Below are 8,186 nucleotides of genomic sequence, written 5' to 3' on the forward strand. Positions count from 1 at the left end.
ATATTATTATTTTATTTTAGTTTTGAAAAATCCAGTATGTTCCGGGCATATTCAAAAAAAACTTTTTTAAAATTTACATTATGTGATAACTATGAATATATCGAATCGAATTAAAATTTGGGTAGGTATTATATAAGATAGGTACATTTCGAAACTTACTCTTGTAAAGATTCTGTAGTTTCTTCTATATGTTGGGTAGGTGCTGTATTACAAGGATCCGGCCGTGCTCTGTAAGTAAAAAATGTAATCATCATTTTAGCCCTTGGCTGTAATAAACCTTTTATCACCTTTGTATCAACTTTGCCATTATATAAGTTTTTTATTTTATATACGCGATACTGTAATTAACACTATTTTTACACCATTCAAAATAAACTGGTAAATAAATTAATAATAAATAATAATTGACATTAATTCAAAAAATATAATATAATAATATAATATACATTTTATGAATCCACTTCTTAATTAACTTTCTTCTGTTGGTTTTTTTTCGGCACAATCTTCGTTTTACACAACCCATTTCAAAAGTTATTTAATTATTTATGTACTCACACTAACACTATAAAAACAACTACACTAATCTAATACTATTTTACTAATAAAAAAGTCCAGGAAAAAACGCTAATTCAAAACTAAAATCGGACACACATTATTTGACAACTTTTACCCAAGACAGCCAAAATAAAATAATGGAAATTTGGGGTTGTATACCTGTATACCAACTTGAACCCTAAAATTTCGTATAATCGCTATGCCTGCAAAATTCTGCTAATTGATCAACAAAGTGGGATTATTTCCTATGAGGGTTTTTCCAGAATATTCGAGAGGTAAAACCTTTTTGTTATAGCTTATAAGATAAGAAGAATTTTACCATCTGTCCTACTGGTAATCCCGGAGCGCCTGTAAATTTTTGGAACGCCATAATCCAATCTACTTTTAGTCAAAATTAACAAAATGTCAAAATAAATGTTCATGTAGTTATAAAATACGATTTGATTGACGGATGGAATTCACTTCTCTTGGCATATTGTCAATTTTAATATTATTTTGACAAATTGCTTCATAATAATTTCTGAATTTAGTAAAATTTCTAATTTAATATTAAAATGAAAAACAACACGAATTTTATAGTTTCTTAAAAATCTCGGACAATTAAATTTTCGCACCCTAATGGTCGCTCGAATTTTAAACTACGACTTTAATTTTAGATTCGAATTGAATTGGGGCTGAAATAAATATAAAATAAAAACAAAGTCAAATTCATAAATGTGTAAAAACCGTAGAGGGAGAAACAACTGGAGAGAGCATGCCCTATACTGGCAATGCTAGGTTCTTGGTCGAGCTGCAAACACCTTTTACGACCTATTTTGAATCTCCCACCTAAATGTGTAACCAGTACGCAAGTCAAAACTTGATTCTAGAATCAGCTGATACCATAGGCGTCTCATATGTTTTTGTGTTTTTCACGCCACAGTCCACGCTATCAAATTCTTTTATTCTTTACTTTTATTTAATAATCTGTGTTAGTTTTAAGTGTTAATATTAATTATAAGTGCTAGTGGGTAGGGTTTTTAGTTGTCTAGTGAAGTGTATATAAACAATTTTTTACAATGGTGAGCTGCAAACTTTGCAAGTGTACTCGAGTTTCCAAGAACAAGCAAGGCCCAAGTGAAATAATTATCACACTACACAAGTAATTTAATGTCCAATGTTTCCAATTACTGACAATTGACATCTTTTGTTAAATGGCAATACTAACAGTTTTATTTCTTACAACGACTTTGCTTTTTTTATTGATAAAATGCTGCAGATACTATAAGTGTAATGGAAAATCACTTTGGGAAGAATGAAGAGTTAGTTAGCAGAATGAGGTGTAAAAATATGAATCTACCTTTACCACAAAAGTATGGTGAAGATTTAAGAAAAGTTGCTTTGACAACTCATTTTTATTCACCCAAAGCCTACTCATTTATTAGACAAAAATTAGACAATGCTTTGCCCCATGTTAAAACTTTATATTCGTGGTACTCTTGTGTTAATGGCTCACCGGGATTGAGTTGAAGGCTGCTTATACGGATAAGAAACTGTTATGCTCATTGACTTTTGACGAAATGGCTATTCGACAACATGTGGAATTTGATGGAAAAGAAACCTACGGATATATTGACCTTGGATCTGAATTGTTGTTAGAGAAGGTAATTGCGAAAGAAGCTCTCGTTTTTATGCTTGTCGCAATAAACGATACGTGGAAAGTGCCCTTGGGATATTTTTTAGTTAATAAGTTAAATAGTGAACAAAAAATGCATCTCGTAAAACAGTGCTTGCATTTAGTTAAGGAGTGTGGTATTATAGTAACAAATATTACTTTTGATGGCTGTCGTTCTAATATAAAAACTATAGAAAAATTAGGGTGTAATCTTGATGTGGGCAGCCTAATTACATCTTTTGGTGAGGACAATATTATACCTCATCCTTCACATATGATCAAACTTGTTAGAAATACTTTTGGAGATAAAAGAAAATTACTTGACGTTAATAACGATATAATTGATTTTCGTTACCTTGAATTATTAAATAATTTATAAGAAAATGAAGGTCTTCATCTGGGGAATAAATTGAGGCGGCAACATGTCAATTTTTTTAGACAAAAAATGAAAGTATTTTTGGCGACTCAGTTGTTAAGCCGTTATGTTGCCGACGCTTTACTGTTTTGTTGGGATAAATTAAAATTAGAAGCTTTTAGACACTGTGGCCCCACAGCACAGTTTATTATTTTAATTAATAAAGCTTTTGACATTTTGAATCCTAGAACTCCCTATGAACACGGCTATAAACGAGCCTTAAAAGATGTTAATATCGTCGATGTAGAAAAGTTTGCGTCCGATTTTACAAATTATATTTTACATTTAAAATTTTTTGATAATAATAAATTCGTTATAGGCTCTTCTAGAAAAACTGGGTTTCTTGGCTTCATTGTTGCTCTTAAGTCTGTTATTAAACAATATCTAGATTTGTAAAAAAAAAACGTTCAAAAATCTCTAGAAGAGTGCTCAAATTTAGAAAATGTAAATTGAAACTTTTCAAAATATCGTGCTAGCCTTGATGTAGTCAAATACGATTGGGGCTTACGGGGGCTGCGCCCCCGATTTTGCAGCCTTTCTAAACCTCACACTACCAGATTTTGTGAAAATAAAGGAGGCTTGCGGCTTTGCCGTTCGCCCCCTGCTAAACCTCACATTATCAGATTTTGTGAAAATAAACCTCACACTACCAGATTTTGTCGAAATTTATAGAGAGGGCTCGCGGCTTTGCTGCTCGCCCCCTTCTAAACCTCACACTACCAGATTTTGTCAAAATAACGGAGGCTCGTGGCTTTGCCGCTAGCCCCATTCTAAACATCACACTATTAGATTTTGTCAAAATTTATAAATAAGGCTCGCGGCCTTGCCGCTCACCCCTTTGCAAACCTCACACTATTAGATATTGTTAAAATAAAGGAAGCTCGCGGCTTCGCCGTTCGCCCCCTCCTAAACCTAACGTTATCAAATTTTGTCCAATTAAAGAGGGCTTACGGGGGCGGCGCCCCCAATGGGGCTCGCGGGGGCTTCGGCTCCGAGTACGGATCACAATATCAGGTTTTACTTTATTTTTATTTTATTTTATTCTACACATACGGGGTGCGCCAGAACTCGCGCCCCAGAAAAAAATGCCATATAAGGTAAGATACCATAACTTCGAAATTTTTATAGATAAAATTTTTTTAACATTTTTTCCATGTTCCTGGTATCTCACTTTATATGGCATTTTTCTCTGGGGCGCGAGTTCTGGCACACCTGTATATCTTTTGATAGCTCAATAACTCGCTGACAATCTATTATAGTATTTTAAGCAAAATGTTGTTTTAGGGGACGAATCGTAATTAAAAACGAGACGACGCAGGAGTCGAGTCTTTAATGAGATGAGTCCCCTAAAACATTTTGCGTACGTGGTGCAAACATAATTTTTTGGTATCAGCTCTGCAAAATATCTTCTGAAAATGTGAATTATTTGAATTCTGAATCGTAAAATGTGGAAACTGTGTGAAAGCGTAGTGGCAACCAGTTGTTTATCGAAAAAACGGTTGTGTTGAAAATGTGTGAAGTTCCGGCGTTCATTTCCGAAAAAGCAAAAATAATTGTTTCGGATTTGCTTCCAGTATGACAAAGAATATGCTTCGTTTCGTGATTGGAAGCAAATGGCGTGACTCTCGTTGAAGCGTCTAGATGGGTGGCACTCATCTACGGTCACCGAATCTTATATTGAGGACTCAATAGCGAAAAAAAAAAAGAAAGTGGCAGGTTTGATCATGGAACAAAAAGAATCAGGTGCATCAATTTCATCTGTGGCGAATTCTGTTGACGTGGTTGCATCAACATCGACGTCAGTAGAATCTTCAAACAAATCCATCACTTCAAATCTGAAAAACCTAACTGAAAAAGGTCTTTCTTTTTCTGAAAATAGTTTTAAAAATGCCATAAACTGTAATTTTTATTTCCATTTCTCAATGTAAATTTATTGTTAATTTTGCAATAAAATCATGTTTCTAATGTGTTGCTAAGTTACCTTTCAGTCCGCTAAAATGCACAAAAGTACTAGGCCGCTAAAATAGCATTTTGCAGACTCAAGTGAGTTCGCTAAAGTATCATTTTGCGGAGCGTGTACCAAAAATAATTTTTTATCTATATGGTACACATTTAGCTAAAATCATTTGCGCCACTTGAAAAAAAAATAAAAAAATAACTTCACAAAACTCACTAATTCACATTTGAGTCACCTATACTCGATTATTATCGTATTTACACCATTTTTCTGCCAAGAAACTGGAAATCTATTTTTTGTTAGTTTCTTGGGTACATCTAATTTTTTTAAGTTGATAGAAATAATAAATTCATATCATAACCTCAATTTTTTCGGCAAATTTCTTTCTTAAAGTCCTAAACGATACTTGACGACTCACCATCTTGCTCTTTTATGTTAGCAAGTGAGTATAAATTCTATTTTAGATAGGTCTCTTTCGGGGACCCAAAATCCGCGGCACTTGGTGGAGACACAAAATTCATTAAAAACACCTCCGCCACTCGAACAAATTGACTAATAATATTTTACACACTCCACTGCTTCACTTTTGGGTTATCTACACTCGATTATTATCGCATTTCCACAATTTTTCTGCTAATAAACTTTTTGTGACGCCGAGAAATGCCAAAAACAAACGCCAGTTGATTTTTTTAAAGAAATTTTTCTCACCTGACAGGTTACCTCAAATTACACATTTCTTGGAAAACTTTCGTTTATATGGGGACTTTCGAGTCTTGAATAGTATTTCACAAACCACCACAGATCGGATAGTGTGCACTTTTATAGAAAATTGTATCGTCGTCTCAGACCGCTGCTACCCTGTCACTCGATTTTTTCAAAAAAAAATTTCTCACCTGACAGGTTACCTCAAATTACATATTTCTTGGCAAAATTTCATTTATATGGGGGCTTTTGAGTCTTGAACAATATTTCACAAACCACCACCTACCTATTTTAGATCGGATAGTGTGAATTTTTATCGTAAATTGTATGGTCCTTTCTGGCGGCTGCTTCCGTCGCTCGCCGCATTTGAACCCACACAATTTATTAAAAATTAGAACGGCACTCAACAAAATAGAAAAAATAGGCACTACACATTCAACTTGATCACTTTAAAATAAATCACTCCATTATTTTCGAATTTACACAATTTTTTTGCTAATAATAAACTTTTTCGTGACAGCACTGACGATGACGCCGCCCAGAAATGTCAAAAACTACTCGAGTTTATTAAAGAAATTTTTATCACCTGACAGATTACCTCAAATTACACATTTCTTGTCAAAATTTCGTTTATATGGGGGCTTTCGAGTCTTGAATAGTGTTTGCGCGCCTTTAAATTTTGAATTTTTTATTTAGTTCTTAGTTTTGTATGAGACAAGCGATAGGCACATTCGAGTGGTAGCTATCGGGGTGGCCGCAACACGTCGTGTTTTGACCTTGTGGTTTATTGTTTTTTTTTCTTTGAATTATTGTTCAAGCTGGGTCGTCAAAGCTCTAGTATTCCCATTTTCTCTTCCTTCCTTCCTTCCTTCTTCCTCTTAGTGACTCTGGGATGCTTTGATGGACTGTTCAGTAAGTTTTTTTTTCTTTTCCATTTTGATTTCGATTTAATTTTGCGCGTCAACAAATAGTATATCACAAACCACCATAGATCGAATAGTGTGCATCTTTATAGAAAATTGTATATGTATATGTTTTTCTACGTAAACAATCACGTGGTTTGTTAAACGCCAATAATGTATAAAAAAAACAGTCTATCTCTAAGAACTCTCCCTTTTTTATCTTTGTGCACTTTTTTGAGTCTTTAAAATCTCTAGAAATGTAATAGCTATTTATGTATCAAGTACGCAAAATATGGTTTTAGGGGACAAATCGTAATTGGCGACGTAGGAGCCGAGTCTTTAATAAGAGGAGTCACCTAAAACCTCTTGCGTACGTGGTGCATACAAGACTTTTTTGTTAAAGCTCCCAAAACACGAATTCACACCTCTTACTAATTAAAAAAAATTTGTTACCTTAGTAACCAATTTGATTTTTTAGTCCGCAAAAACTGTTTTTGGGGACTGAGTACCTAAAATAACCGTTTTGCGTACTATATTATTGAGTCCGGAAATGATTCATTTCAGGGACTCAAATGAGTCCCTAGAACGGCTGCTTTCAGGAGTGTATACAAAAAAAAAACGTTAAATGGATCAATTATAAAGTTGAAAATTTTTTTGATTTTTGTTGAGATTTTGGTCGATTTGTGGCACTCGGAGCGGTCTATAACTCCGCACTTCTTGGTGATAACCGCTTATGTTTGGTACCGTTGGAAAGAAAATTTAATTTTCTATCATATACAAGAAAGGTCAGTGTCCTGCGATAAATAGTTATCGAGAAAATTTCTGATAAACAAATCGAAGAAAAAATGAATAAAATTATAAATTAAAATATAAGTTTTAACAAAATAAATTTATATTTTTTTATCATGTATATATTTTATTTATTTTACCCTTAATAAAAAATATTTTATCAATATTTATTTTACGGAATTCTGTTTTTGAACTTAATAATATGTTTGGTTGCATATCTTATTTTTGAACGATCACTCCAGTGACGTCATTGGTGCAAAGTTACGAGGCAATCTTCCTACTTTATAAATCTTGGCTTATTTCAAAGTATAGGTCAAAAAATTCTAGAAGAATATTGATAGGTGGAACCAATGCGTACTCGGTGTCAGAGCCAGGATATTTACAGAGTAAAGCACTCTCAGCGGTTTATTCCTTCCCGCGCATGTAATTTTTCTCTATGTCATCATCTTCATTAAAATCAAGTAATTTTTTTTATTATATTTATTGTGCTTTGTTAAATTGAACATAAACCTATTTGTTCAGAGTACAAAAATATTCCTGTATAATATAGACGCGTGAAGCAAACATGACCGCCAGGGCGGCATTTGTCGCGGGAAAGGAGTGCGCTACTCTGTAAATATTCTGGCTCTGCTCGGTGTAGTGGGGCAAGTTAAGCAGTGGCGTAACACAGAACCATTCTGTGGCAAAAAGGGAATTGTGGAGTTGCATTTTTTTTCCGTATATTTATTGACTGAGATATTAAATATTAAAAATTCATATTGTTATTCTCTGATTTCTAAATGAGCTTGTAATTCTATATGGTCGATTCAACGTAAGTTGCAGATCTATAAACCGCATTATTTAGTGAATCCACTAATGTGTAGCCAGATATTTGTCCACGCAAGAAAATTTGAACATCTGAAAAGGCATGTGTTTCTTATGTCGTAGTCATTGGGCGTAATGCGTCACTCCGCGGAAAGCCTAGTCTTTGGCCGTACTGCCGGCAGAAGCTGTAATCAAATGAATATTCCTTTGTTTGACTGAAATTTTACGTCATTGCAGGGATTGCCCACTTAATTTTCGTCAAACAAATTTAACCTTACAGTTTGTATTCAATGGCGGCATTTCAAAATGCTCTAGAAAAATTCAAATTTGAGCGGGAGAATTGCTCATGACGTGTGATCGGCGTAGTTTTGGACCCTTTTTAAAATAAGATAACCCTACGTTGTGGTT

The sequence above is a fragment of the Tribolium madens genome, unplaced genomic scaffold (genome assembly GCF_015345945.1).
Source record: "Tribolium madens isolate multiple individuals breed KSU strain unplaced genomic scaffold, Tmad_KSU_1.1 Scaffold_2;HRSCAF=44;Tcas5.2_LGX, whole genome shotgun sequence".
Lineage (NCBI taxonomy): Eukaryota > Metazoa > Arthropoda > Insecta > Coleoptera > Tenebrionidae > Tribolium > Tribolium madens.